Source organism: Magnolia sinica, chromosome 5, assembly GCF_029962835.1.
Source record: "Magnolia sinica isolate HGM2019 chromosome 5, MsV1, whole genome shotgun sequence".
Lineage (NCBI taxonomy): Eukaryota > Viridiplantae > Streptophyta > Magnoliopsida > Magnoliales > Magnoliaceae > Magnolia > Magnolia sinica.
In genome coordinates, this window is record NC_080577.1 from 92,256,484 (window position 1) to 92,264,943 (window position 8,460).

Below are 8,460 nucleotides of genomic sequence, written 5' to 3' on the forward strand. Positions count from 1 at the left end.
TTGTCAAATTAGTGACAAAACACATAACCAAGATAAAGAAAAGTAAAACAACTGGTTAAAGAGTTATGAACCAGGTCATATAAACTGGCTTCCTGCAAATCAATATTCAATATTCAACATTCAACATTCAACATTCAACCATTTTCATTCAACAAGATCAAACATATACTCCCCCTGAGTAACATAACCAATGCTACTCCTCTCATAATCACATTAAAAACAAACCATTCTCCCCCTTTTTGTCACAATATGACAAAGGAGAACTAAATAAAGGAATTCATGAGAGTAAACATGAGGAGATAAGCATAAAACATGAGTATAGCAAAAGAGTGATTGCATCACATAGAATAAATATCCAGCATAAAATATAAATAGAATCTAACTCTAAATCAGCCAAGTGCAAAGTTATAAAGTTATTACAGACCAGAAGTCTCATAAAAACTACTCAGAACTAGAACTTGATGACGGAGCAGGAATAGAGGGATCAAGTTGGTGCATGCCTTTGTTCAAGCGCCTAAGATATTTGCGCATGTACTTGAATTGTAAATCATGAGCAATAGACATGTTTTCCAACTTTACATTTATATTCTCAACTTTACCCTCTAATGCACTTAGACGTGCATCAACATCAGATGGTACAAAATCTGGATCATTTGCTGAGTCAGAATCCAGTTCCTCAAAAATGTCATCCATATTAATATCATCACGACAGGTCGAAGAATGTCCAAAAATTCATATTTCTTGTAAATTATACAAAAATTGAAATTCAATCTAGCAAATATATACACTATAATCAAGAAGGCATAAATAATCATTTGAAAATGCACATGCCAAGATTAAATTTTGTCTTTTTGAACCTGCTTTTATCGAGAGATTTTGTGAAAATGTCTGCTCGTTGATCTTCAGTAGGAATATATTCTAGAGATATAACTTTTTCTTCTACTAATTCCCTTATATAATGAAATCTAATGTCAATGTGCTTAGTACGAGAATGCTGAATAGGATTTTTTGAAATATTTATCGTACTGGAACTATCACAATGTAATAACATAGAATCCTGTTTAATTCCATAATCACTTAGCATTCGTTGCATCCAAACAAGCTGTGTACATGCATTACCAGCTGCGATATACTCAGCTTCAGCTGTTGAAAGTGATATAGAATTTTGTTTCTTACTAAACCAGGAAACTAGACAATTTCCATTAAAAAAACAACCACCACTGGTTGATTTTCTATCATCTAGATTATCAGCCCAGTCAGCATCCGAGTACCCAGCTAATTGAACATTGGTTTCATGAGGATACCAGAAATCAAGATTTACAGTACTTGCGACATATCTAATAATTCGCTTGACAGCAATCAAGTGAGATTCTTTTGGATCAGATTGATATCTTGCGCAAATACCAACACTTAGAGAAATATCAGGTCTACTAGCAGTTAAATATAACAAACTACCAATCATACTCTGATAAAGTTTTGAGTCAACATTTTTACCATTAGAGTCTTTTGATAGTTTCAGGGTAGTACTCATAGGAGTGTCGAAATTCTTGCCATTCTCAAACCCAAATCTCTTGATTAGATTTAAGGCATACTTAGATTGAGAAATGAATATTCCTTCAGGTTGTTGCTTTACTTACAATCCAAGGAAATAAGTCAATTCCCCAACTATGCTCATTTCGAATTGTGATTTCATCAAATCTGCAAACTTAGTAGTCAAGTCAGTACAAGTTGATCCATAGATGATATCATCAACATAAATCTGTACCATTAAGATATGATCATTATGTTTTTTAACAAACAGAGTTTTAGCAACAGATCCCATTTGAAAATTATGACTTAAAAGAAATTTTGTTAGTTTCTCATACCATGCCCTAGATGCTTGTTTTAATCCATAAAGTGCCTTGTTAAGCTGATATACATGATCAGTATTTTTGGAATCTTCAAAACCCATTGGCTGTTCAACATAGGCTTCTTCATGTAAATTACCATTTAGAAAGCACTTTTTACATCCATCTGATAGATCTTTATCTTTCTAAAACATGCAATGGATATAAATAGTCTGATAGATTCAAGATGTGCTACTGGTGCAAAGGTTTCATCGAAGTCAATCCCTTTAATTTGAGTATAACCTTGTACCACTAGTCTAGCCTTGTTTCTAATTATATTTCCACATTCGTCAGACTTATTTTTGAAAATCCATTTTGTTCCAATGATGTGTTTATCTTTAGGTCTTGGTACGAGATACCAAACATCATTTCTTATGAATTGGTTGAGTTTATCTTGCATCGCAACAATCCAGTTCTCATCAGCCAGAGCTTCTTTTACGTTAGATGGTTCAATTTGGGATGTAAAACATACATAATTACATATATCCTCAAGTTGTCTACGGGTGCGAACACCGGTGAGAGGGTTTCCAAGAATTTGTATGGTTGGATGATCTTTAACAGTCCTCAACTCAGAATCAGTCTGATTCGATGAAGTATCGGGTTTATCAATGATTAGTACTTCATCATTATCTGAATTAGAAATTGGTGTGTTTAAGTGATCATCAATGACAACATTAATGGATTCTTGAATCACATCAGTCCTTTTATTCAGAACTCTATAAGCTCGACTGTTTAAAGAATATCCTAGAAAAATACCTTCATCACTCTTCGTATCGAATTTTCTCAAATTTTCACGATCACGTAAAATATAGCGCTTGCTACTAAAAACTCGAAAGTATTTAACAGTAGGCTTTTTATTGAACCACAATTCGTAAGCCGTTTTATTATTATCTTTGCTAGTATATACTCGGTTAATAATATAGCAAGCTGTGTTGACTGCTTCAGCCCAAAGATTTTTAGAGAGCTTCATGCTATTCAACATGACGTTAGCCATTTCTTGAAGCACCCTATTCTTTCTTTCTACAATTCCATTTTGTTGTGGAGTTTTGGGAGCAGAGAATTCATGTAATATTCCTTGGTCAGTATAGAACTTCTCAAAATTGCTATTCTCAAATTCAGATCCATGATCACTACGAATTTTACTGATTTGAGAAGATTTTTTAGTTTGAATCCTTTTGAGAACTTTTCTTACTTCTTCAAGGGTTTCAGATTTATCGCTTAAGAAGACTACCCAAGTAAATCTGGTAAAGTCATCAACTATTACCAAGATATACTTTTTACCACCACGACTTTCCGTTCTGGTAGGTCCTATCAAATCCATGTGGAGAAGTTCGAGTGGTCTTGATGTGGTATTTGAATTCACCTTTTTGTGTGAGTTCTTTGTTTGTTTGCCTATCTGGCACTCACCACATATTTTATCTAATTTCTGAAGTTTGGGTAAACCTCTTACAAGTTCTCGTTTGCTCAATCGATATAAATTTCGATAATGTACATGTCCAAGACGTTTGTGCCATAAATCAGTCTCGTCTGTATGGACCATGTAACATGTTTGATTAGATGAGCTAGATTCACTAATAATATAGCAATTTTCAGACGTTCTACGTCCAGTTAATATTACAGAACCCTTATTGTTTAGTATTTCACAGCTTTGATTAGAAAACAGAACATTATGGTTATTATCACATATTTGTGATATACTAAGCAAGTTATGTTTTAAGCCTTCAACGTATAAAACATTTTTAAACACAGGAAGATTAAAAAGTTGAACCGTACCTTGGCCTATAATCTTGCAGTTGCTACCATCACCAAATGTGACTGAACCATCAGTCATATCTTTTAGATCCATGAATAAAGCTTTGTCACCTGTCATATGCCTGGAGCATGCACTGTCTAGGTACCACTTTGAATGACTTGTTGCTTTGAAAGCAGTGTGAGCAACCAAGCAGGTGACTTTAGGAACCCATTTCATAACAGTTTTGAGTTTAGAAACATAGTTGGTCTTCTTTTGTGCATATTTGTAGGAATGACCTATAGAGTTAGATTTTAAGAGCTCCTTGAGTAAATCAACTATCTTTTCAGCTAGTGGATTTCGTTTCTGATTAAAGTTGACATGGCTGCTTCTAGATTTTTGAAAAGTTTTTGAATTTCTAGAAAAATTTTGATAAGTACTTTTCCCTTTTGAATTTGAGGACTCTCCTTTAACAAACATTGGAGTATACTTTTGTTTAGGAGGTAAATTTTTATCATAGCCCAACCCGGATCGATCGCCACATTTTCTTGATCCGGATAAAAGTTTCTCTAACTTTGGATCACCTTGGGCATATTTCCATGTGTCCTTTAAACTCAGAAGAGAAGATACTTCAATTTTAAGTTTCTCAATTTCAGATTTTAAATCAATAATTAGAGAGTTTTTGAATTCCAAATCGCATTTTGATTTTTCAAAACAATCTGAAATTTGTGATTTTTCTAAGACAAGTGAATCAAAACAATTTTTGAGTTTAGAAAACTTTTCCTTTTGAAGTTTAAGTTTGACAACAATTTTACAACTTTCCTTATATAGGGCATTGTAAGCGTCTTGAAGATCATCTTCATTTTCACATTCACTATTCAGATTTTCTTCACTTGTAGAGTCATTATCTGAAAATGTGAATTTGGCTAGAGTCATACGAGCTTTGACCTCATTGCCCGACTCAGTTTCAGAATCTTCTGATTCAGAAGTACCTTCAGAATCAGATGATTCATCCCATGTAGCCAACATACCCTTCTTCTTGGGTTTGTCCTTTTTAGGACATCTATTTGCTAAGTGCCCATAATCTTAACAGTTGTAACATTGACTATCTTTCAAAGATTTTTGAAATTTGGGTCTAAACTTCTTTTTATCATTTGATTTTTGAAAATCAACCCTTTTCTTGCTTTTGAAAATCTTGTAAAATTTTTTAGCTAAAAGAGCCACATCATCTTCTGAATCAGAATTTTCTTCTGAATTACATTTAGAAGATTTTAGTGCAATGGATTTACCTTTAGGAGCTTTAAAGTTTAACTCGTAGGTTTGTAGAGAACCAACTAGTTCTTCTACCCTCATATTATCCGTATCACGAAGTTCCTGGATTGCGGTTACTTTAGAATTGAACCGTTCAGGAAGTGAGCGTAGTATTTTTGCACACACTTTACTTTCTGGGATTTTATCGCCAAGACCCCACATTGAGTTTACAATGTCATTCAATCTAGTGTAAAAGTCCATAAACATTTCATTTTCCTCCATATGAATTTCTTCAAATCTGGTTGTGAGGAGTTGGACTTTAGATTTTTTGACAATTGTAGTACCCTCGTGTGTCATTTCTAATATATCCCAAGCTTGCTTTGCAGTATCACAGGAAATGATTCTTTTGAACTCATCCGGTGATAGTGCGCAAGTAATTGCATTTAGTGCTTTAGCATTTGCACTACTCTCACTTTTCTGAAGAGTGGTCCATTGGTAATATGGTGTGACTTTCATAGATTTTGAACCATCAACCCCAAGAACTTCCATGATAGGAGGATTCCATTCACCACCGTGGCTTGCCACACATTTTCATTCATTGATTTGAGGAAGATCCTTATTCGGCTTTCCAATAGGCATAGTTGGAGCCATCAAAGGGTGGAGGCCTAGTGATCGAAAGGCTATCAAAATTTGACATCTTAAATAGCTTAAATCGTTAGCTCAGAAATTCAAATAAAAAAAGAGCTATTAGGCTCGATACCACTTGAAAAGGCCAAGCTATATGTCCTAGAGGGGGTGAATAGGACAATGCCAAATAAAAACTTATAACAGCGGAATAATAAAGAATATGATAGCCAAAGTAAATCACAATGCAGGAAATTAAAATAACCTCAAAATTCAGATCTTGAGAGGTTGATACAAATGTTATTCTAAGGACAACCTTACACCAAAAACCAGAGTTTATGGTAGGACAACCTTATTTCTAGAAAGATCTTTGTATCAAATCTCAAATCGAAGAGGAATACAGAAATAAATACAAACTGAATTGAAATAAATTGCAATCACAAATGTATTGTTCTAGGGACAGCCATACACCATAAAAATGGCAGGGCAACTTTGCTGGAACAACTTTCAAAAGAAATTAAAATATCAAGCGATAAAGGAATAGCAGAAAATAAATTCTAAACTATTACAACATTCTCACAAAGCTTGAATTAAATAATTACAACATTCACCACCATACATACATCCCACAAAAATTAATTAAAGATTAGAAGAATAAATCAATCAACCACAACACAAGGGTTTATAGTGGTTCGCCTATGTGTTCACCAACTGTTATACAACAGCCACACAAAATGCTACTCCACTCCTAATATCCTCACGCAGGGGATATTAGCATTCACTAAAAATAGGTTTTCCCAGGTTCACCTAAAACCTTTACAATTGTGTCTTTGTCTGTGGGCTTATACAATTAAAAAACCCCACTTCTGAGTTTTCCTGGCTCTCCTCAGAAAACCAATACAACAAGATTTTTCTGGCAAATCTTGAAAGAAACCAAAATAGAAAGGGATTTACAATTAAATGTAAAATACCTGATTATCTCCTTCGTTGTAGCAGCCCGGTAGAACCAAATCAAAGTAGATGATTGAATGTCCAAGTTCAATGTCCAGTACTCGATTACAATGGTTCTAATTCTAATAGATTTTAAATTAAACCAAATAGGGCTTGCCTTAATTGATTTTAATTCCAAAGAAAGGGAATAATAATTCCTCTTATCAAATCAGATTGGAATAGCAGAAACAAAATCAATTAAATAAAGCTAAGGAAAGAGAATATTAAATAAGCACACTTAGCTTAGATGGAGCACAGAATTATCTCTCAGAAGTTCGACGAAGATTGGCTTGAATGAATTAATTAAATCAATGATTTCTTCTGAGATTCGTGCACTATTTATAAGTGAGCAGATCGTGTCTTCGACTGGTCTAGGGAGCTCTTTGACTAGTCGAAGCGACAACAGATATTTGAAAAATCAGGCGGGATATGCTCTGACCGTTCTACGACTGGTCGAAGGTCTCCTACGACTGGTCGTAGCTCTCCTTCGACTAGTCGTAGGTCCTAAAAAGCTTCGCTGGAATTCGAGTTGAAGATGTTCGACTGGTCGTAGATGCAGTCGACACTGTTCCTACGACTGGTCGAACAGATTCCTGGACTAGTCGAAGCCTAACAGATTTCATCCGGAATTTGTAACAAACTCACGACTGATTGAGGAATTTCTTAGACTGGTCGAAGCAACTCTAGGACTAGTCGAAGAAGGCTTAGGACTAGTCGAAGAACAGGCCAATCTCATATAAAATAAACATTCGGTTTATGTATCCGAAATGACCTACTTCTAAGGTCACCCTATGGTCAGTCAAACCTCAACCATGAAGTAAAGGACATTGAAACATTCGGAACTAGTGACCTTGAAGAATGAGTCTTGAGGTCTTGATATAGATCAATCTTGAAATCTTCATGTAGCTCAATCTTGAAAGGGTCTTGAGTTCTGCCTTGTACTCTTCTTGAAGTCTTGCAGCTTGAGTCTTGTCTTGTGAGCTTTGTTTGTTGTGAGCTTAGCTTGTTCATGAATGTTGATCCTTGAGAGAGCTTCACTTATGCAAGTTATATATAACATAACAGTGATTTTGGCACCACAAATTTGACAATAAACAGGGATATAAACTATAGCACTTACAAGTTGGACTTCTACTCGACCCCCGATTTTCAGGGCATTACAAGTTGGTATCAGAGCATGATTTGGATTAAACCGGACCTATGTTATGGTCACATGACCTACACTGATGCATTTAGGCCTAGGTGGGTGCGAGAAAAATGTAGAAACGAGCTTAGGTTGTCCAGTTTCGTCAATTGGCGAAAGTTACCGAAAACAATCGCCAAGATCGGGTTCGTACACGTCCGTGAACGCTTGAGTTGACCTTAGATTATCCCTAGACCATCAATCAACGAGTTTAGACCATGATTTACCCAATCCCAGCCTTCAACAATCGAGAAAATACGTAGTTATACCAGAAATTTCTCGAAATAACCCGAAACGACTCAAAATGGAGTCAGGGGCCAAACGAAATAATTCTAGGGGGACCCAAGGTGGGTCCCACACATTTTTGGAGTCTAGTTGGTAGGAGAACCTCGCCGATTCCATGAGGCTCACCAGCTAGCGGGCCTAGCCGGGCGAGCCGGTTCGGGCCGACGCCCTTGGGGTGTTGTGTGGTCCACTGATATGTGTTGAGTCAGTTTTAAACCCTCCAAACACACCTCCCCTTCATAAAATACCCCCCCAAGCTTCCTTTTTTCTTCAAAACTCTTTGGTTCTGTCTTAAATCTCTCCTTCATTCACCTATTTCATCATTTTTCTCCAACACATACACCCTCCCACCATTTTTCATCAAAGCCCTCTCCTATGTCTCTCTTTTTCTTTGATTTGAGAGCACAAATCCCTCATTTGTGTCCCACATACCTTCAAGTTCAACAACCCCTCCTTTTTTCACCTATCTTCCCTTTTCCATGGCCTTGTTCGAGCTTGTGACGGCCATTTTC